Source organism: Neophocaena asiaeorientalis, unplaced genomic scaffold (genome assembly GCF_003031525.2).
Source record: "Neophocaena asiaeorientalis asiaeorientalis breed wild unplaced genomic scaffold, Neophocaena_asiaeorientalis_V1.1 scaffold67, whole genome shotgun sequence".
Taxonomy (NCBI): domain Eukaryota; kingdom Metazoa; phylum Chordata; class Mammalia; order Artiodactyla; family Phocoenidae; genus Neophocaena; species Neophocaena asiaeorientalis.
In genome coordinates this window covers 12,263,636-12,289,570 of record NW_020173731.1, presented here as the reverse complement: position 1 = coordinate 12,289,570, position 25,935 = coordinate 12,263,636, and the positions used below count along the sequence as shown (strand labels likewise).

General features: G+C 49.0%; 1 protein-coding gene across 9 annotated transcripts in view; it reads right to left on the bottom strand.

Moving 5' to 3' along the window:
* Positions 1-25,935, bottom strand: part of PLEKHA6 (pleckstrin homology domain containing A6) — a 112,153-nt gene that overhangs the window by 51,301 nt on the left and 34,917 nt on the right. Inside the window, exon 1 of one of the 9 annotated variants that reach the window (XM_024750924.1) lies at positions 15,680-15,936. The exons of the other annotated variants lie outside the window; for them this stretch is intronic. The gene's annotated coding sequence lies outside the window, so the exon portion shown is untranslated. Of the gene's footprint in view, positions 1-15,679; positions 15,937-25,935 lie in introns of those variants that run through there. 9 annotated transcript variants of the gene reach the window in all.

Genomic DNA, 25,935 nt, shown 5'->3' with positions numbered 1-25,935 from the left:
AGAAATTAAGTAAAATCTAAATAAAAGGAGAAATACACTGTATGGAAAAGGAGATTGTTAAAATATCAATTCTCCACTTATTTTCCTATAGAGTCAATACAATCTCAATAGGTTCTTTGTAAAAATTGACTAAGTGATTCTGAAATTCATATGGAAATGAAAAGGACCTATAGTACTCCCAAAAACTTTCAAAAAAGAGAATAAGGTTAGAAGAATAAAGTTAGAAGTCTTAGATTACCTGACTTCAAGATTATAAATCTACAGTAGTCAAGACAATGTGGTATCAGCATAAAGATACATGTACAGATAAATGTAACAGAATAGAGAGTCCAGGAATTGACCAGTTGACCATGCATATATGGTCAGCTGGTTTTCCACAGAGGTATAAAGGCAATTCAATGTGGGAATGAGAGCCTTTTCAGTACATGGTGCTGGAAAACTAGAGGTCCATATACCAAAACCAAAAACAAAACCCCTTGACCCTACCATTAAAAATGAACTCAAAATGGACTAACGCCTAAAATGTAAGCGCTTAAACTATAAGATTTCTAGAAGAAAACACAGGAGAAAATCTTAGTGATTCTTGGTTTGGCAAATTTCTTAAATACGACACAAAACGCACCAACTTTAAACAAAATATCAAGAAATCAAACTTCAGGGACTTCCCTGGTGGTGCAGTGGTTGGGAATCTTCCTGCCAATGCAGGGGACACAGGCTCAAGCCCTGGTCTTGGAAGCTCCCACATGCCGTGGAGCAACTAAGACAGTGCGCCACAACTACTGAGCTGGCTCTCTAGAGCCCATGAGCCACAACTACTGAAGCCCATGCACCTAGAGCCCATGCTCCGCAACAAGAGAAGCCACCACAATGAGAAGCCTGTGCACCGCAACGAAGAGTAACCCCTGCTCACCGCAACTAGAGAAAGCCCACGCACAGCAATGAAGACCCAACACAGCCAAAAAGAAAAAGAAATCGAACTTCATTGAAATAAAAAACTTTACTTTTCAAAGGATGCTGTTACAAAAATAAAAAGGTAAGCCATAAACTGGAGAAAATATTTGCAAAACGTGACATAAAACTTTCATCTAGAATATATAAAAAACTCTTACAACTAAATATTAAGACAGTAAACATAATAATAGAAAAAAGGTGGGCAAAAGATTTAAACCGACACTCGACCAAAGAGGATACACTATGTCAAATAAAGCACATGAAAACATGTTCAGGGGCTTCCCTGGTGGCGCAGTGGTTGAGAATCTGCCTGCCAATGCAGGGGACGCGGGTTCGAGCCCTGGTCTGGGAGGATCCCACACGCCGCAGAGCGACTGGGCCCGTGAGCCACAATTACTGAGCCTGCACATCTGGAGCCTGTGCTCCGCAACAAGAGAGGCCGCGATAGTGAGAGGCCCGTGCACCGTGATGAAGAGTGGCCCGCACTTGCCACAACTAGAGAAAGCCCTCGCACAGAAACGAAGACCCAACACAGCCATAAATAAATAAAATTAAAAAAAAAAAAAAACATGTTCAACATCACTAGTCATTAGGGAAATGCAAATTGAATCCATAATAACACTACACACAGCCACCAGAACTGCTAAAATTAGGACTAATCATACCAAATGTTGACAAAAATGTAAATGACCGGGAAGTCATACCCCGCTGATGAGACATTTTAAATGGTACGTCCACTTTGCTTAACTTTTTAACTGCCAAACTTTTCCATACAGTTGAACATACAACCCATTGATTCCTAGGGATTTACCTAAAAGAAACGTAAGCATACGTCCACACAAAGACTTGAGCAAAAATATTCATAGCAGCTCATTTGTAAGAGCCCCAAACTGCAAAAAACTCAAATGTCCATGAATAGGTGAACACAATATGTGTTACATCCATATGACTCAGCGATAAAAAGAAATGAATTATTGATATACATAACAACATGGATGCATCTCAAAATAATTGTGCTGAATGAAAGAAGCCAGACCCCTTCCCCCCAAATAAAAAGTGTGTACCGTATGATTCCATTATACAAAACCCTTACAAACGTAAAACGAATTTATAGTGGCAGAAAGCAGATCGGAAGTTGCGTGGACATAGGGTAGAGAGAGGGATTTCAAAAAGGCGGGAAGAAACTTTGGGGAGTGATGGATATATGTGCATTATCTTAATTGTAGTTACGGTTTCAAAAACTGCATCAAATGTTACCCTTTAAATAGTTTATCATAAATCAATTAGACCTCTATAAAGCTATAAAAAAGAAAAGTCTTCAGTTGAGCATCAAAAAAAAAAAACAAACCCAGCACCTACTCCTGGACCTCACCCATTATGGTTTTTTTTTTTTGCGGTACGCGGGCCTCTCACTGCTGTGGCCTCTCCCATTGCGGAGCACAGGCTCCAGACGCGCAGGCTCGGCGGCCATGTCTCACGGGCCCAGCCGCTCCGCAGCATGTGGGATCCTCCCGGACCGGGGCACGAACCCCTGTCCCCTGCATCGGCAGGCGGACTCTCAACCACTGCACCACCAGGGAAGCCCCCATTATGTTTTATACTGTGATAAATGTGGGCAAGTGAAGGCGGGGTGGGCAGGGATTCCAGCTTTTCCTAGTGACCCACTTTAGTCTGCTGGTTAAAGACAGGGATGGACATGGCTTTGAATCAGCCTGGACTCCTCTCCTGGATTTAGGTCAAATAATGTGGCAGACCTGAATGTGGCCTTTATAAAAATAAAGAATTATTTGTTTTATGACAGAAGGGAAAATATCAGGTAAAACCCTGTACAGTTCACAAAGCCCTCTCATCACTATCTCACTTGATTCTTTTATGGTCTTGTAAGCAGAAAAATATTAACACTCTCATTTTACAAAACAAACAAACAAACAAACAAACAAAACTGAGGCTCAAAGAGGTAAAGGGTCTTGACTAAGATAACCCACCTCCTACATGGGAGGCAAGGCTAAGCCCAGAGTCTCTTAACCTCAGTCTGGAGCTCTTTCCTGTTAACACGCGGTCTGCCCGCAGCCTGGCTGACACCCCCGCCTGTCCCTCAGCTCTGGCTCCGCTCCCAGAGCTGTGGAACATGAACCAGCATTGTGGTGCTCACCCCACACCGGGTGGATGCTTTTCTACAGCACAAGTGACAGACCCAGAAGGGGTCCCAGGATGGATGAAAACAGGGGCAGATCTAGGGTCAGAACAGGCTCAACTAAGGAGAACCGTGCAGTGTTAAGACAGGGGAGACTGGGAGGGATGAGGGTATCTAAGGATCTAATCAGATCACACATCTAATGAGAAAAGAGGGGGGAAAAGCCAACCAAACACCACTCCCAAGGCAGGAAGTCTGGTGGGTGTGGAAGCAGCTGGAAGCTGTTAGAGGGCTCCAGGCCTCTGCACCCCTCCTCTCCCTCCTCTTCTGTCCCCCACCCTCCCTCCTCCTCCACTCTGGCCAGGGCCAGGGCTGGCTGGGAGCCCCACCCCTCTCTCTCCCTAGTTCTGAGGACAGGATGACAGGAGGGAGGAAACCCACTCTGCAGGGCATGGGGGCACAAAATGTAAGAGGCATCTAAAAATTCAATGATCGAGATTGATAATATTTTAATGTAATATTTTTTGGAATAAAAATTAGTGTAAAAAATCCATGATGAATGAAATATCATTTTAAATAAAGACCAGATCAGTATTACTCAATTTCCCTTTCGCCTGAGGCTCCAACATTGCTGGGAATGGAATGACACTGTTACTTATCCTGTTGTTATTGAAAATGTTGATATTTTTGTTCTTTATGAAATTTTTGCACTGATTTTGATTTTTGAAAATATCGCATTAAATGTTATTTATCTTGATTACTGAGGTTTTTGGCATCCTCTTAAATTGTGTGCCTAAGGAGAGTGCCTCAGTCACCTCACCCTAGTCAGCCCTGCTCAGGGATGAGACTGGGGGGGCTGGGAGGGAAATGGGGAGACTGGACAAGGCCCAGAAAGGGCCAGAGAGAGGGCCTGCACTCTTCAAAAACCTCAGTGCATGAGAAACAAAGAAAGGCTGAGGAATTACTCCAGATTAAAGAGGAGTAGAGACATACTCCTGGATTAGATTCCAATGACATTACTAGGGCAACTGGTGATTGTCTATTAGATAATAGTATTGTTTCAATGTTAAGTTTCCTGAATTTGTTGATTGTGCTGTGTTTATGCAAGAGAATATCCTTGTTTTTAAAAGGAAGAAAAGATAATGAAGTAATAAGGGTCAGAGGGTGACAGCTGCCCGAGAGCTACATGAAGCCAAACGCCCCTCTCTCTCCAGCCTGTCTTTCCTCCAATTCCAGGCAGTCCCAAGAGAGACCAATGGTGATGGCAGGAAGTCTTGTCCAGAAGACCAGTTATTGGAGGGCTGGTTGGACATTTTCTTCCCGAAACAAGAATTAACCTTGACAACTGGCACAGAAAAGAAAGGAAATTAACACCTACCCAAGGCATGACACTAGCACATTCTCTGCTGAACCTCCCGAGATAGGTACTGCTGTCCTGTACCTATGGAGGAGGAACCTGAGAGGTCAGGTAAGCAGCCCAAGGCTACAGGGTTCGGAAGTGGGAAAGCTGGGATTAGAGCCCAGGACACAGCCCAAAGCCAGGTCTTTTCCCACTTCAAGTCTGTTGTGCAACTTGAAATTCCCTTCTCGTGCATCATCCTACAAGCTAATCCTTTAGTTTAGTTTTGCTGAGTTGAATCTGCATTGGCTCTGGAGTCAGACTGTCCCAGTTCCAATTCTGACTCCACCGGTTACTCACCTAAGGGGCTTTGAGTGAGTGACTTAACCTCTCTGTGCTTTCATTCCCCATCTGTAAACAGGGATAATATAAACTCCTACCTCAAGGGTCTGTCATAGGATTAAATGAGATTATACAAGCAGAGAATTCAAGAGAGATCCTGGCACCTAGTAATGTTCAGTAAATGCCAGTAATTATTATTAACTGTCGGCCTCTGTCTCGAATCATTCATTCACTCATGGGAACCAATGGCCTAATTTTCGACTACAAAACCCCTTAGCACTTTGACGCGTGAAGATGAATGCTTAATAATTGCTCCTAAAGAAGTTATCCATCAAGATGGCACTTTAGATATCCCTCAATCTAGTTTGTAATGCCTTTAAGCCACCACCCACCCCAGATCACTTGTGATCATCTGAGGCCTACCCCTTACCCTTAGGAGCCAGAATAATCAACACCTAAGAATCTCAAAGAGGAGGGAGGTCTGCCCTATGATACTCTGAACTAGGAGGGAGATTTTGTTTTTCTGTGTCATGTCACACTGGGAAGTTAAAAAGCAAGTCAGTTCTAGGGACTACATCACTGGGCTGAAGGAGTTGTCTGGGAAGACCCAAGTTCTAGTGCGTGTACTCTACCCATCCAGCTGTATAATGTGGGCAAGTGCTTGCCCCTTGGGGCCCACTGGGCCTGAGCAGGGAATTACCTTGCCCATAGAGTGAATGAGAGGACAAAAGAGGCTACCAAGTCCTGAGCACTTCAGGTCCCTTGAGAACGCTCCCCTGGAGCTCTCTCCCTATTTTACAGTTTGGGACCAGCTGAGGAGGACCCACAGCATGAGAAGGAAAACAAACCAACCGATTATGCATCTAGGGAGCCGAAGAGGGGCAGACCAAGGGCAAGGTGCCCAAAGGTTAAGCAGCGGTCAGATTTAGCCAAGATGGTCCTTCTGTGACAAAGGCAGAGCTGGACCAGGGCAATTTTCTAACTATAAACAGAAACTCAAGAAGCCCCAGGCCACACACAGGCATGTGTGAGGATGAGGGTAAAGCACGGAGGACACCGGGTATCGTATGTAGAGGAAAGGGCTTGTGAAGTGGCAGCAAGGGAAGGAAGGAGGGTGAGTGAATGTGGGTGTGTGAGGATGCAGGGGCAGAGCCAGGTCTGTGGGGCCTGAAGCTTACACAATTTGGGCAGTCCTTATGAAGAAAAAGACTACAAGTACAAGTTAGAGGGAGCCTTGGAAGGGGCTGGTGCGAGCGGGAGGCTGAAGCTAAGCTGCATCGCTTCCCAGTAAACTCGCCCCCATGTCTGTCCGTCCGTACCTCTGAACGCAGGCACAGCTCACACACCTGTGTTTGTCTGAGTCTCCCAGCCCCTGCCTTGGCACTGTTTCTCTTTCCCATCTCACAGTGCTTTGCCTGACCTGATTTTTTTTTTCATGGCAGAGAGCACGAAATAGAGCCCCCATACCCTGGAATTAAATTTCTCCCCACCTCAGTGCAATGGGTATTTGGATTTTGTGCCACTCCCCAAACCCCCTTCCAAAGCACTGCACCATCAGCATCGCCACCGGGGCCACATCTCTCCCCACCCCGCATACTTTGCTATGGGTAGCCCCACCTTCCCCACAGGGCCCCTCCAAGCTGCCAAGAGGGGTAAAACCGCAGCTCCCCCGGCCGCCTGGCCCCTGCATTCCAGCCCTGCGCCCAGAGTTTGACCTTCTCTGCGGCTGCTGCAGATGTGTTCTGTGTTCCAGAAATAGCTCAGCTCCTGGGTCCCTGCAGGCCCTCCCTTTCCTCCGCCCAGAGACACTCCCACCTCACAGGCTCCAGGGGAGTCAGGCAAGAGCAGAGGGAAGGGCTCAGTTCTCCACTGCCCTCCCACCCCTCCTGGAGCAGAGCCGAGTGGGGCCTGCCCTTCTGGCCCTGTCTGCATTACAGTGGATGGAAGTGAGAGTTTGGGCAGAGGAAGGCATGAAGGAGGGACAGCTCCATGAAAGGCTTAGACAACTTGACCCCTCGATGTGTTTCTCTTCTCTGGAGTTCATTTGGATGAAGGGCAGCAGCCAGCCAGAAATGGTTCCAAATCCCATGTACCCTGGCCCAAATCCCTGTCTTCTCACGCAAGGGGATGATTTCATAGTCACTGATTCGATCCTAACCTAAACAAGATGGCGGGCATTGGTCCTCCTCACAAGTCCAAGATGGAATTGGGGACAGTGGACTCAATAACATTATGAAAGACTGAATTTAGAAACAGTGACGAGCTTTTAGGCCTGAGGCTTTTAGATCTTGACTCCCTAGTGTCTGATGGAACGATAAAATCTTTCCTGAAGGACTTTACTAAAAGGCTAGAGTGTTAACTCTGGGTAGGCTGGGGGCCTGAACGGCCTTCAAGATTCAGGTTCCACGCCTTTTCCACCCATGGGGAGTGGCAAGGACTCCGCAGCCATGCCCTGGCTCCTTCAGTCACACTGCCGTGCTACCTACTAGGCCTTGCTGGCCCCCATAGCCAGGCGGGAAAAGAGCTGAACAAAAGAGGCCAGGGGTGTGTAAACTCTCCAAGCCAAACTCCTCTAGGCTTGGAGGTCCAGGAAAGGCTAATGGTGATAGAAAGTACCCATCCCTTTCTAGAAACTGCCCCTCCACCTTGATACCCACGTAGTTACGGTGGTAACAGCCATGCTGCTAAAACCTGACACTACTCTCTTGGTTATAGGTAGCCACCTGACCCCAGCTCAGCCAAAACACCTTTCCAGGGATGGGAATTGGGATTGAGAGAAAAAAAAAGAGATCATTCCTTCTCCAGGTAACAGGTACACGAGGGAGCTGCTGGAAGCCATCTTTTCCACCCTGTAGGCTGACCACGGAGCCGGAACGGCTCTGCAGGGAGAAGAAACTGAAGCCAGCACACGGAGAGGAGCAAAGGGCAAGACCATACTTGCGGCATTTAGCTTCTTGGTCTAGCTTGTTCCTGGGGTTCAGCCGTTTCTCTGGCCCTTACAATAAAATCCCCTTTGGGGCTTTGAGCAGTGCCAGTAACGTACTCAAAAGTCCTAACTAATACCAGGAAGAAGAACAAGATGACTTCTGGAGGACCCAACGTCTCAACTCTGCAGATGTGGCTGCCACGAGGAAGAAAAGGAAGGTGAAAGGAAGAGGAAGGAAGAGGACCAGGGAGTTTGCGCAAGGGCAGCAGAAAACGGTGCTGGAAGACCTTGACTGGCCTAGAAGTCAGGCTGTCTGAGAGGACAGGGTGGAGGTAAGAGTCAGAGAAAGCAGATAAGTTTGCTACTACCCGGTTTAGAAACGCTCCCAGGATGTCTAGGGGGAGTGGGCAACAGAAGTGGGGGCCATATGGGTGAACTAAGATCCCTAACGAAGGTGGCAGACCAGCCCTGCTGATGGATGGGCCAGGGCGCTCGGAGCCCACAGGCTAACACAGCTTTGAGACACGTTCCTGGAGGACATCCGTTATTTGGGGGAGAAGAAAATCTTGTATCCTCTCTCCGGCACTTTCCAAAGCAAATGAGGGTCCTTTGCCACCTCAGAGGCTCACAGTTCTCTCAGACCAAGGGTTCTGATTTGCCCCTCAGGTCTTCTTTAGAAAAACCTACTTTCCAGGCAGCAACTCCATGAGCTAATGGTCCCTTTAAGAAAATCTTCCCCCACTCTGTTCTCTAGTTGTCTGGAGCGGATGTTCCTTGTTCCTATGGCAACGAACCTACCACCCTTCCTAATGGGTAGAAGGACACACACAGCACAGACCACTCCCCAACCAGAGCGGCTGGCCCGAGTGCTGCTTTGAGTTCACCGACAGCAGGACAGCACAGGACACTGTGGACTCCTGTGTGCCTGCATAGTAAGAGTTCAAACCTTAGCTGACCTACAGAGGACCCAGAAATGGCAGCCACCATCTGACAGCATTTAGAAGGCAGGGGGAGGGGGTTACCTATGTCACTGCCCAGACAACCGACCAACGTCCGTCTTTCCGATAAAGTGTTAAAAAGCATGTGCTGTATCTTCAACACATTGAATTAGCTCTTCCTTTGACCTTTTTTTACATCACTAATGAAGACCAGTGAGACACCCCACCCCCACCCCCCCCACAGCTGAATTCTCCTTATTTCGAGCTGCACACCACCCTCACCCTCATCTGGAGTTTGTGACCCTCCCAGACAGTCCTTCTCTCAAGATGGGTCCCTACTCAAGGCGAGCCTTCTACAGCAGGTGGTGGGTGGGGAAGCAGGGAGCACTGTGCGTTCCGTCGGTTCTGCACGGGGTTGCTTCCACTGCGGGTGATGCTTCTCTCACTAAATCCAACTTGACCCCATTTGTTCTTGGCTCTCACAGCCCCCACGGAGCCAGCTGGATTCTTCTTGTAAGCCACAAAGTTGACTGAACTTTAGCTTCCTCTCTTCTGAGACTTTAAGCTTACTGGGATCCCAGAAGTCAAGGTATGAACAAGAACAAGCCAGTAAATGATCCCTATCAGATGTGCAGGAAGTGCCTTCCTAATCAGGGAAGATGCCAGAGTCAGAGCTCCCACCCCCACCCTCAGCTCTCCTTCAGTCACTCCTAAAGGTAAAGTGCATCATACCTCAGAGGAAAAAGCCTGGCTCCGAAGATGGACAGACCTGGGTTGGAATCACAGCTCATCTCTGTGACTGGAATCCACTTACCAACCGAATGGCATTAGACAAGTTCCTGATGCTCTCTGAGCCCTAGCTTCCCCACCTGTAAAATGGGAATGCTAATTCCACCTGGTAGGATTATGTGAGGCAATATAGAACTGCGATGCCTTAACAGCAGTCCCAAATCCACAAATATCTGAAAATCAAAAGTTTTTTCCTAACTCAACAGAACCCAACCTGACCTGAACCTCGTTAGTAGCAAAGCATGACCTGAACTGGCATGAGACTCTTTTTTAGCCTTTATTTATCCCACTTGTATGACTTTTTAGATATATCTTGCTGCAGAAATATTAGTATGTGTGACTTTCGAGCTGCTCCAGACCCTGCTGGAGGTTTTTATGTAACACACAGTGTGTGCGACATGTTACCGTTCTGAAATCCACAGGCCCCAGGCATTCCAGATGATGAGTTGTAGAGCTGCCTGAGCTCTTCCTCCAGCCCCTGAAGTCAGGGGTTTCAGGAAGCCACTAGAGTTATTTAAACTAAAGATGTTGACAAACACTTAAAGCATTTGCTTCATCACAATCTGAATCTCTCCTAGGACCCTGGGTTCCTGAAGCCTGGAGCCAGCAACCTGAAACACAAGTTGGCATGGGGTAGGGGAGAGGATCCAAAGACCAGCCCATCAGCCTGTACAGATCTGCTGCTTTTCCACCCGAACAGAGCTAGCAGAGGCAGTGTGTTGTTACTTGATTGGACTTCAGGTATAGACATGCCTGAATATTCCAAACATGCCTCCAACTCACCAACTCACTGGGCTTCCAGCGCTCTCTCCACTCTACCGCCGTCCCACAGCTTCATCTCTGCTACCTACTCCCTAGAGGCATTCCCAGGGGAAGAAATGACAGCGCCTCGGGGAATGCTGAGGGGTAGAGGGGGCCAAAGTGTGTGGGGAATCGGGCTAAAGGAAGGAGAAGATGCTGAGTGAGGGAGATGATGAAGATGGACACTCTGGATGAGAAACAAATCTCTGACACACAGTGGAACAGGTTTGGCATGTTTCTCCTGATGCTGTTTCACGGCCCCAGGAGGCTTTGAAAATAGGAAAGCAGCCCTGGCCCATAGCTGTGAGCAATATTGGGCAACTGTTATTCTCAGCTCCCTTGGCTCTAGCCATCCATTACAGGACTTACTGATGACTGTGAAGGACTTGACCTGTCCCAATGCACTGTCGTCCACGTGGGCATCTCAGTTCTGACCCTGGATCTGCTGTCTTGAAAATACCCGTCTCATCCTGCTACCTCAAGCCACTTTTCCAACAGACATGCAATTGCTGGACAGCAGACCTGCAGCTCTGAGAAAGGCAGGAGACTCTCCTCTTGGAGTGATAAGGTCTACCTATTGGTCAAATGGAGAGCTGAGGCATGTAGAGTTGAATAGGATGGTGGCGATCAAATTCAACCCCCTCGCTTCACAGATGGGAAATCTGAGGCCCAGAGAGGGACTGAATTGCCCAAGATCATGCAGCCGATTGAAGACAAAGGTGGCCCTGGAGTCCGGATATTGCTTTCCATTGCCTCACCGTGACAAGGATGGGAACATCTTTGAGGTCCCAGTCATGCTCTCGTTGACCTTTACAGTCAGAAAAAGGTATGCTGAATGGTTCTCACCCTCTGCCCTTTCGTCTTGAACATCTCAGAAGAGATCCTAATTTCTACGAATTTCACTGTACCCCTTGACTCTGTGTCCCAATCTACCCAAAGTTAGGACAAAATCCTTATGAAAGTCCCCCTTGGGGAAAGCCACTGTCGCTGGTGACCAGAGATGAGCTAAGAGAATCACTGCCTTGACACATGATTCACTTGTCCCAAACCTAGGTGGAGCCATCAGAGGGTCTGTGGAGGGGCCTCCTGTGCCGGAGCACCTCGGGTGGTGGAGATCTTTCATCTGCACTTCTTGGATTCTTTTTCACTTTGTCTTTCCCCCTCCACTGGTTTGAATAAGTCTGTGGTGTCTGCCATCATTCACGGGTTTAGGCTTTTCTGTAGCACTGTTCTTAGGGGCTGTGCTGCTCTACTGCCCCATCACCATCCAGAAACCTTTGGGAGAGGAGAACTTAATGCACCTAGGCTTGGTCTTCCAGCTCAGAGGCTAAGGCTCCCCTGTTGCCTTTAGTAGTTTGTCCTACTTCTCCCTCTGTCCCAGGAAAGCTTGAGGTAAGAGTCTGCTACTCACTCCCACAAACTCAACAGCCCAAGTAGGATCTCCACTGCTTTCCCAGGCTAGGAGGGCTCTTGTTTCAGAACATAAAATTGGGGTGGAAAATCAGAAAATTCTCTCCTACTAAGAGGCTTCTAGACTTTCAGGAAAAAAGGGTCCTAGAACAAATCTCAAAAAGAGCATCTAGTTCAATTTCCAGGGTGATTTCAAACTGACTTTCCTCTAAACGCTTTCTCTCCTACAAGTCTGCACACGTGCACACCCAACCACATGTCTCAGTCTGGCAGCTGGGGCTGCCTGGGGATTCCCACATATTTGTTGCTATTCCAGGCCTGACTCTCCAGAAGGTAGAAGACCCAGACACTCGAAGGCCTCCAGGAGCCTCCAGATTTAGAAAACCTCCAGTTGATATTCTTGAGAGCTCAAGAAGGTCCACCATTTCGAAAACTGATGGCAAGAGCTTTTTAATACCTGTGTTTCCAAATGATTAACACTGGACGCCAAGACCTCAAATGTAAAATATACCTCATGCTGCTCCCATATTTCAAACTACAAATCCTCTCTGTCTTTTCCAAGCATAAGAGATGACCTCCATCATTTCCCAAAAATGACTATAGGAATAGGAACCAGCAAGGCCTGATCCCAGAGCCCCTCAGAGAAGGGAGAGTCTCAGACTTCCTGACAAAGAGGACGAGGAAGTGAGAACACATTCCTCTACCAGTGACCTTATCCTGGAGGCAGAAACCTCCCACAGTGTAAAAACGAGGCAACTGAGACTCGTGTGAGTTTATCGTGGTCCAAGGACCCACAGGGAAAGAACAGTGGTGACAAGACCAGAATCCGGGTTTTCAGAAGTCTGCCCCCAAGAGCCCTTATCAGGGAGATAGAGTCTCATCTGTTTGAAGAAGATCCTGCCTGGAGGCAAGAGTTTTTGATTTCATAGACCAGTTAAATTTCAAAAAACGAAATGTAAGGAACCACTGTAAAGTTGCCAACTCTTTATTTTGCCAAATAAGGACATTTAAAAAGCCTAGCTACCATCTACTCGCATCATCAGCTCATGAAAAGAATAAGCAAGCCATAACCTCAGAATAAATATTTGAGTACATCTCCTGCCTCCAAAAGTAATCCTTTAAACTGAATACATTATGCTTCCCGAAAAAAATTCAGTATGCTTTCCCTTTTTTTCTCATTTCATTTCGGACTGGTGAAAACTCTGTCACAGACCAAAATCTGATCATCACTGGGACAGATGACCTCTCTATGTCCCTTTTAGCTTAAGCCTAAAAACGGAGAGAACAATCCTAAACTCTGGTGATTCAGACCTTTCCAGGAATCCTGAGCTGGTAAACGTGGAAGGGAGGGGGAATTGACAAGCGCACTGCTCTTTGCTCACGTGAACACGCTCCGTCCACTACAAAGAACTAAGCAATGCTCATTAGTTTATAAATCTAGTGTTCAGCGAGCATCCACCACCATGTGGAGCCTCCCAGGTTTCTGTGAGCCCCTGGATTTTACAGTCCCCTTATCTGTTCAGATAATCCAGGGAGAAGCAGGAGGAAGACAATCTGCCCCAAGTCAAGAATTATCTAAGAGATAAAGGCGGCCACTGCTGATTGGTAGAGAGCATCAGATCAGCAACTAACATAGATGCAGACCCACTGATGCCGTTTCAGTTGCACAAGTAGGAGCCCAGAGAGGACTGACTCCATTCCAGGGAGCAGTTTTTCCAGGCTGCCTTCCACAGATGATTGCTTCTTGCTCAACACTCTGATGGAGACAGTGTTGGGGGTGAAGAGGCGGAGGGAAGTCGAGACAGTACTGCGGTATAGGGGAGACACAAAAGAGCACTAGATTAGGGGTTGTATCTTGATCCCAATCCCTGTCCTTCTGCCGACCAACCATGAGTCCTTTAGCACCTTTTGGCTCCAGTTTCCTCATCTATATTGTGGGAATGATATTCTGTCTTCCTGACAGGACTGCAGTTAGACTGTGAGATCCTTGAGGGCAGAAACAGGTCTCATCTGTGTCTATATACCCAATCTCTAACACAGTACCTAGGAGAGAAGAGGGCTTGGTAAACATCTGCTGAATTGAGCCGATGTTTCAATATATTGAATCTGCAGAATAAGAGAGTGTCTCTGAAAGCACACTCCAAGCTGGAAAACCCTACACAACTGAATAAAGTGAAAGGTTATTATGATCCGTTGGCCAAACTGATGCATTGCACCATCTACCAAGTATACGAAGACACTGGAATGCTATTTGGAAGTAGCAGGTGATGCAAATAAAAAATAATTTTTTAAAATGCCCATAGTTTCATAAGTGACCAGACTATACAACCTACTAATTATATTGCCTAATAAATAACTGTGTGATTGCCTCCCAGACTGTACTGCACTCTATAACTTCTCGGACTGAAAATGTGTTTCTACTGTGCTTGCCCAGGCCACATCACCTCTCATCCATCTATCTCATTATACTCAGAAGTCGGTAGGCAAGCCCTGGTTCTCTCACCTACTTCAGGTTGCACCTGTGTTGACAGCTGAGGTCCCTGCTGGCTGCAGCCTGGGACCGTATCAGAACCTAAGACTCCCTGGTCCCCTCTCCTGGGTCCTTTCCAGCCACTCCGTGTTCCGCCTCCAGCAGACTCCACCACACCCCTCTTCCAATGCTTACCGCACTGCCCCAAATCTGCTTCTCAAAAGCCGCCTCCAGGCCCTTGCCAAGTCACATTCAGCCTGGCCCATCCGCCATTCCTGCCGGATCCTGCCTCACCGCATGTGCTCCCCACTGGGCACGACTGCACAGACAGGTCTTGGCAGCGAGGCCAGGCTGCCCGCCCACCGGCCCTTGTACGAGGTAGGTCTCTGAACTTTGCTCCTGTCACTGAGAAACACCACACAAGCCCTGGGAAGACAGAACCATATTCAGCCAGCCTGACTCACCAATCACCACCCCATCCAAATCTGTGCTTTCAGGAAGGGCGCCAAGCCCCCACCCCGCGCCCACCCCAGGCATTGGCCTCCATCCTGCCCAATTCCGAGCCTCTGAGACGAAAGTGCTCCTGGCACTTGTCTCTCGTAGCTTTGATCTTGTTCAGCTGGTTCAAGCTGGAGACCATGCTGGAATCTATACTGGTTACACCTTCCCACCACGCCGCAGACTTACAGTTAGCTTTACCGGGAGTGTTTCCAAATGCCTGCAAAAACCAGGGCTGGTTCTAGGGACATTAGTCCTCTGGACACATACCTCCATGTTCCCTCTGCAGCCCCCTAACCCCAAATGAGGAAATATTCACATTCTAGAAGTCAGAAAATTTCTCTAATTTTATGATTGGAGACCCTCAAGGAAGATGGACGTTCTTGGGACATTCTTATTTGTGAGGAGATAAAGAGGGGATAAATAAAGAGAAAGTGTTAAAAGAAGATTTGCTTTCCAAATACAATAGCAAATGCTCCCAACACACACACACACACACACTCTCTCTCTCTCTCTCTCCCTCCCTCCCCCCCAACAGACACACCTCCCTCCCTCCCTCCCTCCCTCCCTCCCTCCCTCCCTCCCTCCCTCCCTCCCTCCCTCCCTCCCTCCCTCCCTCCCTCCCTCCCTCCCTCCCTCCCTCCCTCCCTCCCTCCCTCCCTCCCTCCCTCCCTCCCTCCCTCCCTCCCTCCCTCCCTCCCTCCCTCCCTCCCTCCCTCCCTCCCTCCCTCCCTCCCTCCCTCCCTCCCTCCCTCCCTCCCTCCCTCCCTCCCTCCCTCCCTCCCTCCCTCCCTCCCTCCCTCCCTCCCTCCCTCCCTCCCTCCCTCCCTCCCTCCCTCCCTCCCTCCCTCCCTCCCTCCCTCCCTCCCTCCCTCCCTCCCTCCCTCCCTCCCTCCCTCCCTCCCTCCCTCCCTCCCTCCCTCCCTCCCTCCCTCCCTCCCTTTCTTTCTCCCTCTCTCTCTCTCATCCCTCTTATTGTGAATTATTCCTCTTTGCCCAGCATGTGCATCCTTCCCCCCAGTCCTCCCCACTGAAGTCTGGGTAGCCCCAGTTCTTCCTAGCCCAGGACCCCAGATATTACCTTCCATGCTGGAAGTCAGATCCCAACTGGAAGACGCAGACTGATGATTGGGAAGGAATCCTAACAACACTTCAGACGCAAGAAAATTGCCAAGAGTGGCTGCTGCAGCTCCCGTGAGAAGGAAGGAGACAAGGAGAGGGCCCGGGAATCCAACGTTTCCCTAGCCTTCCAGGAAGGCTCTGGTGTCAGCTCGCTCCCTGCTCTAGCACTGACTGAAAACCAGGGGAAAGTCTCCTGATAAAGCGGAGTCTGAAATCTGAAACTGCAGGTTGGCTGAGTCCTATATAAATACATTCACACCCCCGGCTCCTTGGGTCTGATGGCTTACCCGCCCTCGCACTCCCCTCCCTCCCCACCCAGGCTGCAACTTGGTAACATCAGACAGCCCTCTAGCTGCAGCTCCTCCAGAAAGCCCGAGAGGAGAGCAGAGTGGAGCCATGCAGGCCCAGAGAGAGACCTGTCAGGTGCTGTCCACGGTCTCTCCCAGCCCCAACCCCCTGCAGCTTTTCAAGTCCAGGTGCTTAAGTGACGCTCAGGGTCATGGCATTGAGGGTGATGGGTAAGTTCGGTTTAGGAGCAAAGATTTCTAGAGTCTTCCTCCATATCAAGGAATAATATTCTCCTAAGGATTAGTTTCCAGATAACTGGTCTGGTATATACTCATTGCTAACCACACCTTCCTCTCCTCTTCCAAGTTTCTGCATCCGGCTTTTGTAGCGCCACCCCTTCCTTTATGTTTTACCTGTAACAGAATCAGGCCAGGTGAGAGTGGGAAGGGAAATCTGATGACAGCTGGCTCATTTTGCAGATGAGGGAGCTGAGGCCAGGAGGATGAAATGGCTTGTCAAAGCTAGGCCGTGACTCCCAGCCAGATTTGGCATCTTGGGTAGTAGCGTGGAAAGAGAAGGCTTTAAAAGTCAGATGGAATATGCTTTAACACAACTAGGTGCTCACTTGAACCACTGATTGTGAGAAAAATCACTTAACTTCTCTGAGCCTCAATTTCCTCATCTGTAAAACGAGGCAAATGACTCTACATGAGAGAGTGACAATTATCAATACATAGGTAACAGGCATAAAGCAGTAGGCACGTAATAGGCATCCAGTAAAGATCCACTGTGCACCCCTCTGCCCACGACTGCACACTAGCTTTTGCTGGCTGGCTTCTGACTCAAGAAGGGAACTCTAAGTTGCCTTTAGTACTTACTGTTCCTCCAGGTGTTGGTTTAATGTTTCCAGTTCATTGTCTTTATGTCAACCTATTAGCATTCAGAGCTTACTTTGAACAGTGCTCAGAATGCAATGCTTCATTTCTATAAAGGAAAATCTTTGATCTACAGGCCAAGGTCATAGATTCGCATCGAAGCCCTCCTTGTAGATGTCCCTCACAACTCTGCCTCCAGGCTCCAAGCTTCAGTCCCCCGAGCCCAACCACACACTGAGCATTTCCCCAAGGGTTACTGTTCTTGGCCTTAAACTCACATATCTAAAATCAAATTAAGATTCACCACCCACTGACTAGCTCTATTATAGTATTGATATGGCACAGCCTCCAAGATATAGTAAGTGCAGAGAGTGAGGGGCAGAGCAATTCACTTCATATGCTACCATTTGGGTTAAGAAATGATTTGTAACTATCTCTCTATATTTGCCTAGAGCAGAGGTCAGCAAATTTTTATGTAAAGGGTTAGATGGTAAATACCAATATTTTCTGCTTCGTGGGCCTTATAGTCTCTGTTGCAGCTACTCAATTCCGCCTTTGTAGCACAAAAGCAGCCACAGAGAATATGCAAAGAAATGAGCATAAACAAATGATCATAGCTGTATTACAAGAAAACTGTACTTGTGGATACACTTAAATTTCATACAACTTTAATGCGTCACATACCACTTTCTTCTTCTTATTTTTTTAGCCCTTTAAACATAAACACAATTGCTGGCTCATACACTCAAATTAGGTGGGGGGCCAGATTTGACTCGTGGGTCATAGCCTAGACTGCCTTAGAGCATCTCAGGAAGGACAAACCAGACAATGGTAACAGTGATCACCTTCAGGGAGGGCGCTGAGGCTAAATCTGACAGGGGGCAGGCGGGAAACTTTTCACTGAATACTATTCTGTACCATTTGAATACTGTAACCTATGCATGTTAAAAACCAGTCAATTATTAATGGGCTCCCCATCTAAGTTCCCTTACTTCTGTCAACGTCAACATTAACTGTCCCAGGCAACAAGGCTTATAACTACAAGATCAGCTTTGACTCTCTCCCACCCCTGTCTCTCACTCCAATCAGTGTCCAAAATCCATTGGCCCAGTTCACCAAGTGCCTCAGCCCAGAACTAGCTATCTACTTCTCTCACACACACCCTTACTATTGTCTTTACCACTCAGCTGTTGTTTCATACAGCCTTGTGCCCTTAACCGACTTTTTACTTGTGTAAAGCTTATCTCCAAAAGAGAGACTGAAGCTTTTTAAGGACTGGGACAATTCCTTGCCTTCCCCCTTAGCTCCTACACCAGTGCCTTGCACCTAGTAGGAATGCCATAAATGGTTGCTTGATTGTTAATCTCCCATCCTGCTAGAGATGGCTTGGAATACAGGGAAAAGACCCACCCAGAATAGAAGCTGGTTCTGGGACATGTGGCAGGGCAAGAGTGCACGCAAGCCTTTGATGGTAGTAAAGAACATATAGGGAGAGGAAAGATGTTAGAGTCAAGGCTTGATCCAAATGAGAGGGGCTGTGCTTTGGAGAAGGCAGTCAGGAAGCTCCAGGGAAAATTCTCCCTAACTCTGATCTCTCATGCATTCGCCTTGTAGTGTAGGGAAACCCCCTGTCCTCAACTGGGGAATGTGGGTGATCCCAGAATCAGAACCTCCCCCATTTAGGAGAAGCAATCTCAGCACCTCAGAAGCAAAGACAGCACCTCAGCAGTCTTCTCTCCCACCCAATGCAGGAAAAGCTCTCTCCAACACTTGGAAAGATGAAGGTGCCACGTGAACTCCCGCAAGGGCAAGACGCTCACTACTTTGAAGGCGGCCTATCCCACTACTGAAGGGTGCCATCATCACACTTTCTGCCTCCACCCATTGTTTCCAGTTCTGAACTAAACAGTTAAAGACTTCCTGAGTGGGTTACAAAAAGAAAACTAATGATAATTGCCAAATATAATAGAGTTTTCGAATATTTCTTCCTTCCAAGATGTTCAAAGGGTTTTTTTTTTTTTGTTCAAAGGGTTTTTAAAGACATTTTTTAAAATCATTGACTCTTTGGAACTGGAAATACCATTTGCTCAAAAATGTTTATGGGGGCAATCCCACTACTGGGCATATACCCTGAGGAAACCATAATTCAAAAAGAGTCATGTACTCACAGTAGTGAGAGGCCTGCGTACCGCAAAAAAAAAAAAACACAAAAACTGTTTATGGGGCTTCCCTGGTGGTGCAGTGGTTAAGAATCCTCCTGCCAATGCAGGGGACACGGGTTCGAGCCCTGGTCCGGGAAGATCCCACATGCCGTGGAACAACTAAGCCCGTGTGCCACAACTACTGAGCCTGCGCTCTAGAGCCTGTGAGCCACAACTGCTGAAGCCTGCACACCTAGAGCCCACACTGCACAAGAGAAGCCACAGCAATGAGAAGCCCGCGCACCGCAACAAAGAGTAGCCCCCGCTCGCCGCAACTAGAGAAAGCCCGCGCCTAGCAACGAAGGCCCAACGCAGCCAAAAATAAATACATAAAATAAAATAAATTTTAAAAATGTTTATGGAATGAAATTGAATACAATCCCTGCTTCCCAACAGGAAAGCATTCAGGGTTATGCTGTAGAATAGATTGCTTTATTTCATTATGGGAGGAATGATCACAATCACCCATGGCAATGTGGGTCCTGAAATCCCATTTTAGGCCACAGCAAACTCTGATTAGAGGAGTTAGTTAACTGGCCCCAAGACGCACAGCTAGTAAGCAGTAAGGCCAAAATTCAAAGCTAGGTCTGCCCAGCTTCAAAATTCAGTCTACCCTACAGTCCAAAGTTTCCATGACACTAGATCATCTCTGCTAACCCCACCCTGTCTTTGAAATGGGCAGAAATGATTACTTCCATCATGACCATCAGAAACATACAGCCATCCTGCAGTCCCTCAACGGATTCCATCCTCCTGAGACACTCGGGCCTTCCTGGGATGGAGGAAAGGAGACCAAAGACAATCCAATGCCAGGATGCCAGCATCCCAGAGATACCCAGGAACAGAATGGGAATGGCATCTCTCTATCTCACACATGGTGCACAGTCCCATGGTTCCCTACAGCCAGTCTTCACAGGGGCCTGGCTCAGGGAGCTGTGGCATTCGGGAGCCCATGAAGCATGGCATTGTTTGGGCAGTACAAACACAACATTTACCTGGATCCTGGCACCTTTCCTCTGCAGCCCTGCTTTTGGTAAATATTTGGCTGGCTCACCCAGGAGACGGCTGGGGCCTCTTTGTCCCACATCCCAACAACCACAGTTCGAGGAAGATGAGCTGGAGAGGGCTGAGGATAGGTAAGAAGAATCACACTTACATCCAGCCAGTCCCCCAGTCATCAGCAGATAATTACCAGCATCAGTTTGCCTCTAGCACACCCTCTGAGCAGCTCTGAAATATTTACGGCTAAGCTCTTAGTCCATTATCAAAGCTCAGCTTCAGATCCCAGAATGGTTCCTAATTGTCCATTTGGAGTTCACAGCGTTGAGTGATGCCCTCCTCCAGGCAATCGTCAGAGCTCCCTACCCAGCTCTTTCCAACCTAACGCGCAGGTGCCTGGAAAAACACCGGTTTGTTCTGCACCTCAGAGCACCTACTTCCAGAAACACGCACCTTGGGCTCATCTGGCATCAGTGACTACCTGGACACTGGGGATGACCCTCCCCATTTCTCAAGAGGGCAAACCACAGCCAGGAGTTTGGAGCCCGCACAGGATGTTAAGACTGGAGACAGAAACAGGCCCCGAGCCCTGCATCTCTCCTCAGTCCCTGCAGAGAAAGCACCCACTCTCTCTGATGCTCTGTAGTCCATACTGGCCCAAGGAAATGCCAGGAGGTTCTACCTCCGTCGCCCCCATTCTCAGGTGGTTGTCCTCGAGACCTCCACCTGGCCTCTGAAGCCACCCACCCCTTTATCTATCATCTCCCTGGGAGACATGGTCATTAGCAGAGAGCACTATGTAGGTGTCTAATTAAGCAATCAGTGGCAAATGCAAAAACCTGTTTAAGTCACCCCGCAGAACATCCAGCGGGGATCCTCTTACAGGCAACTCCCTCCCCCGAGCTTCCTGGAAGGTCCCTATTGTTTGCCTGGAGCAGAAAAGTGTCTGATTCTGCCCTCCTCCTTATCTGCTGGCACTGACTTCCCGGCCTTGGCACAGCTCGGGGGTGCCATTCACATGGAGCACAGTGTGAATGGTGCCCCCAGAACTGTGGGACACAGCAGCCCCAGGTGGGTGGGAAAGTACAGGTCCCCAGGTGCGAAGGACAGGGTCTTCTGAGAGGGTGTCTGCCTACCTGGCCTCTTTAGGTGTCCCAGAGCCATATCCTATTTTGGGGTCTGGGCTCAGGAAGCAAGGGGCCCTCCAGCAGTTGGGTAGGAAGGTGGCAGAGGTGGAGGTGGGCAGCGTGAGTGGCTCAGCGGCACCCCTCTCACCAGTCTCTGAGTCCTCTCTCTTTTCTGCAGTGTACGCTCACCTGTTCCTGGTTCACCCTTTAAATGGAATGTTCCACTTGCCCTGGAAGCCCGGGGGGAGGGGGAAGGGTTGGCGTCCCTGTTCAGGAAAAGCTTTCTTTTTTAGAGATTGGCATCTCTGGGATTCCACCAGATACTGCTGCAGATGGCAGGTGGAGGAAGGGGGCGAGGGCAACAGCCGAGGAGGACCCTCGGAGGACAAGACAGGCTCAAACTCGAGCCCGCTCCCCTGAGCCTGGGGTTGGTTTAAGCTGGAGACTGGAGGGGGGCAGACACCGCAGCTTCCTCCCTCCTAGCAGAGCCTCTTCTCAGGTGTCTGATGGGCACCCCGACAAGCAGGGGTGAGACACCCCCCAACCTCTTCTCCTGTGCCCATCGCTGAATCATACCTTGTTCTTCTTCTATGCCCTTCTCTCCCGGCTGAGAGACCTTTATCAGCCTCATCTCTCTTACCTTCACAACGGAGCAGGAGGGTAGAGGGGCCTGTCTTGATGCCCGCAAGCTTTTCCAAGGGGCAGTGCGTATGCTGGTACTGGGGGTGGGGAGGCACAACAGCACCAAAGAGACAAATCCAGGGCTTCTAATCCCATGGGGGCTCTGATGACTCTAACCCACACCCCTGGAGGTGGGCACCTGTATTAATGCTGGCCGCAGTGCCCTCCCGTGCCCCGGGGCTCTGCCGGCTTGGCCCAGAACCCTGGCGCACATACTTGTTCCACCAAGATATGTCGGTTCTCTTCTGACAGAAATGGGAGAAGGACTTTTCTTTCTGTCCAGGTTTTTTCCAACTCCTAGGAGACAAACTGTACTTTGCAGCAAGAAAGATTTAGGTTAGACACCAAGAAGCACTTGGAATGAGTGATAAGAGGACGTTTAGGACTCTGCCTTTGTGCTTTAAAAATACAGCCAATTTCCTCCCTGTAGGGTATGGTTTAATGCCTGTTTTCATCATGTTACTGTCTGGCTCAGAAATTTCCAGTGGCTGCCCCCTCCCCTGCCTGCTACCTAAAGGCCTAACACCTTGTCTTGGCATCTAAGGCTCACCACAGTTCATCCCCATTCATCTTTCAAACATCCTATTCCACTGCTCCACGTAAAAAATTTCTAATCCAGCCAGAACTTCCCAATATTTCCCCCCAAAAGCCTCAGGGATCTCTGCTTTGGGCCACGCCCCACCTCCCACCAGGATGCCCCAGTCCTCTCCAGTCACCAGAGCAAGCCAACCTTTAAGGTAACAGATCTCAACCAAACTGATTGTTTGAGAACCTGAGGAATTTCTCTAAAAAACGGATTCCCAGGTTGCCTGTTGAATCCAAATCTCCCAGGGGAGGCAGGTGGACACTGCTTTAAGGCTGAGCCCCAATGCCACCGTTTCCAGAAAGCCTCTGCCAAGCACCCCCAGCCCACAGGAAGCCCCCTCCCCCGTGCAGATATGGCCATTCATTACATGGACATCCTGTGCACCCACAGTGCTAGAGACTAAGATGAGAGGGGGTCCCTGTGCTCAAGGAATGCCCGCCCAATCTAGTACTGGACACAGACAAACCAAACCCACCAAACGGCCCTCCCCTCAAAGACAGCCCGTGATGAGGGCAGTATGAAGGCAGAGTCGGGAGACGGTCAGGGAGGCATCTGCATGGAGACAACAGCTCCTGAGAGAGCCAGGGCGGGCATCCCAGAAAGAGAGCCACAGAAAAGAGGTGCGGGCAGACCGGCCCCTTGACTAGGTCAGGCGTCACCCTGGGAGGAAAGAATAACGATAGGAACTAACATGTATCGTCTTCACCATTGTGTCTACTGCTCCATATTCATGACCTCGTTTACCCCTCATAACTAACTAGAGCTGGGGGAGTGTTGGGGGCCAGGCTGTGAATCCCACCAGGCACCAAGTGTCTCCTGATCAATAAATGTGTTCTTACTGATCGATAGATAAAATGAGCTTTGAAGGCTCACTCCCAGCAACAGGAAGCTGGGCTCCTTCAGGAGCAACCACAGCTCTGAAAAACGTTTTCCTAACTTTTTAAACTACTAAACGCACCACCGGGACAGATGAGGGGAGGTGAGGCGCTGGCTGGGTGAGAGCCTGGCTTTCCTGACACGGGATGTGGGAGTGGGTGTGAGAACACAGTCCCCACCAGAAACCCAAGCAAGGAGACAGCTGCCCTGAAAGACAGCTGTAGGGCGCTCAGAATAGGGACCTGGGAGAAAAGTTCCTGGCGGGCCCGCCTAGGGGTCCCAACCTCCCCAGCAGTCCCTTGTCCCTCATGCCAGTACCGGACCTGTGAAGGAGGGCTCCCCAGAGCTGGCAGGGCCTCCTGAGCTGATCTGGTCCTTCCTCCTGCTCCAGAGGGCAGTGGCTCCGCTGACCTGCTCCAGAGTGACGGAGGTCCCTTCTAAAAGGTCACAGCTTCCCCTGGCTTCCACCTTCTCTAGCCTCCCAGTCTTTGGGTTAACCTTTATCTGGCTGGCTGCGATTTAAGCCATCCCCCACTGGGGAAGTCAGTACAGACATCAAACTCACCCTGAGAAGAATGACACCACGGGCAGACGCAAGCTGAGCATGGCCTATTCCTCGTGCCTCCGGCCTCCGCACTAGGGTACCCAAGGGTGGGGGCGCTCTGCTATATTTCACGGGGGGCAACTGGGGCTGAAGCACAGAGGAGCCAGGTGATGAACCCCAGATGGGTGAAACAGCCTCTGTGTATCCACTTCCTTAAACATCTCCATGATTGACACTCAATCACACCATCGACCGTATAACCTGCAGCTGAAATCACTGGAACCGGAAGCCCGAAGCCTGCATTCTAGGCTTCCCTGAGCCCTGGCAGAACCATTGAACAAACCTGAGGCCAAGAGAGAGGCTGAACCTGACTCTCTTCCTTCACCTGTGGAATGGAATGGAACCTACACTCAATTTAGCTCTTGTGAGCATAAAGTAACTTGATAAATATAAGAGTGTTTCAAAAGTTAAACCTAAAAGTAAAACACAGGGTACTGTTGATAGAACACCCGTCGGCTCATGAGGCCCGGGTACCTCAAGCCCTCAGCAATCAGGCCCGTAGCCTGGGCTCCAGGGCAAGGGCTCCAGGTTGGGATGCCTTTCCCTGAGCTGAGTCTGGGAAGGGATAAGATAACAAGAGCGACATCCTGAGCCCTGCTCCAGCCACCTCCAAGGGTCGGAGCACGTTCTCTTGAGAGCCCCCATCTGGGAGCCACAGGGTCCCTTCCCAGTCTCAGAGCCCCAGCGCTCCCAGCAAGAGCTCTACCACTTCTAGAAAAAGGCCACGCGAAGCTGCCGTGTCTTTGTCCTCCTTGCCCTCAGAAGTCTCCCCTCGTTACCCTCCTCTCTTTCTGAGCCGACTCTGTAGGACAGTGACAGCAGGTTGTGGAGTCAACTGAGGAAATCAAGGTCAGCACTTTTAACATTTAATGGAACAGAATAGAAAATATCAGTGTGCACTTGGTAAGAGTATTATTTTGTGATACTTTTCAAACCCATAACACACACACACAGTGTTAGAGTATTGACTCAGTCACTTGTCCTTCTATGCTTCAGGGTCTTCGTCTTTAAAATGAGGACCCTGACAGTGTCCACCTCATGAGGCTGTTGTGAGGATTACATTAGTTAATATAAATAAAGCGTTTGGAAAGGTGTTTGGCACAAGTGCTATATAAAAGTGTAATTTCTGTATTTGTACATACGTGTGCGTGTGTGTGTGTGTGCGTGCTTACATGGTAAATATCTTTCTGTAGTGTGGAGGGAAAGACTGAAATCCATTGCTGTGGGAAAAGCTAAGAAGTGTCTCTCCAAAGACAATACATGCTGAGTCAGATTCCCAAGTCTCATAGGTTTCATGAGTGTTTGTACACATAGCTGTAGGGAAAGAGGCTTAGGTAATTTGAGGAACACGAGCCTGAGCAGGGTGAGTACAAGCGTCTGAGAGCACTACACTAAGTGCTTTCCAGATTAACTCATTTAATTCAATACAATCTATGGGGTAGGTATTACCGCTCCCGTCTTACAAGTGAGGAAACAGCACAGAGAGGTTAACTTGCCCCACAGCTCATCAGTAGTGGAGCCAGGAGTTGAACTCTAGCTCCCAAGTGTGGACTTTTACCCACTATACTACACTGTCTGCTTCACTCTGACGCCACCTTCTCACATGTGAAAGGGAAGCCAGACCTAAAAAGCTTCTGCCACCGAGGAGGTTGCCCTGTTCGTGAGAGGGGTGCTTCGGCTGCACTCACCTCAAGGCCAAGCAATTCAATTTTCTAATGGCTTGAGTTCAGGAAACAGTACCCATTGTACTGTTTCCCATCATAGAGGGAAACAGTAGAGTCCCATCGTAGAGTCCAGAGAGTTCTACTACAATAGCTGGGGGAAATGAAGTTGGTTAACAGGGCTCGTAACCATAGGTGTCAAGTACTCAATCTGAGCAGTTTCTCTCTGGAACCAACCATGGGCTTCATCAAACCCAGCTGATACTTCCGGTGGGAAGAAAGAGGAGAGACAAAAGAAGACAACACGACTATAATTT